This window comes from Triticum dicoccoides, chromosome 3B (assembly GCF_002162155.2).
Source record: "Triticum dicoccoides isolate Atlit2015 ecotype Zavitan chromosome 3B, WEW_v2.0, whole genome shotgun sequence".
Lineage (NCBI taxonomy): Eukaryota > Viridiplantae > Streptophyta > Magnoliopsida > Poales > Poaceae > Triticum > Triticum dicoccoides.
The window spans coordinates 818,647,558-818,648,804 of NC_041385.1; positions in this window are offsets into that span (position 1 = coordinate 818,647,558).

Consider the following 1,247-nt stretch of genomic DNA (forward strand, 5'->3'; position numbering starts at 1 on the left):
TCCGCAGACGCGTCTATGGCCGTTTGGCAACCCATATTAGCTATCTGTGGTTGTAGATGCTCTAAAGATACCACTAGCAGTTTCGTGTGGCGATACACACATAAGACAAAAATGCCTATTGGCGGCCAACCTAAAAGCACACTGTCACCAAGTGCTCTAGACACAACAACTTACTTGGTTCTGTCACAGTGAAACCTTTTGGTAAAATCAAAATTGGTTTAATAATGGAAGATATCATATGAAATGTTAGGGGGAGTGGTAAAGATGTGAAGAGAAGATACATAAGGGAATTGATTGCTGATAAATGCATGGATTTCTGTGGTTTACAAGAGACCATAGAAAATGATTTTAAACCTACCGAGTTGGCCAAAATTGCAGTTGGAGCTAGCTTTACTTGGAGGTAGGCTCCATCCCAGGAGAGGTCGGGGGCATTTTGGTGGCGATTAGAGACTCTATGTTTGATTTAGTGGAATATGATCTGGGTAAAGACTTGGTGGGATGCCAGTGTTTGACAAAAAACAATGTTGTTAGATGGAACTAGGTTATACCCCCTCCATCCCACAATATAAGAGTGGTTTTTACACTACACTAGTGTCAATAAACGCTCTTATATTATGGGACGGAGGGAGTAGTTTATGACACAACTCAGTTGGAGCGCAAAGATGCCTCTGACTTAATTGACAAGGGTTTGACACAATAGTATTTTCCCCACTTTAGTGGGTGGTGATTTTATCATCACCAATAAAGAGTTGGAGAAGAATAAAGAGAGAGGTTACAATTGCTGGAGTTTAATGATTAATGCTATAACGTAGCAGGTTGGACTGAGAAAGATGTCACTTAATGGCAGGCAATCTACCTGAACTAATGATCATAGTGATCCTAACTTTGAAAAGGTAGTTAGGATTTTCGTTAGCCCAGCCCGACGGGGAGGCTACCTGCCCCCTATCTATGGTAAGTTCTCTTGATAGGATCTTGTCTGACCATGTACCTGTTTTTTAGATTCTGAGGTGCGATTTAGGAAAGACCTAGTCTTCAGATTTAATAATGTCTGGCTAGAAAGAAAAGGGATTAGGGATATTGTCAGTGAGATTTTGTGTGCAACACGTATTTGTTCGTCTTTATTGGATAAGTGGCAGCGGAGATTGAAGCATTTAAGGAATAAAGTGAAGGTGTGGAATATAAATGTTGATACTATTTACAAAAACTTAAGACTGAAATCACTAGTAAAATATCAAAACTAGATTTGC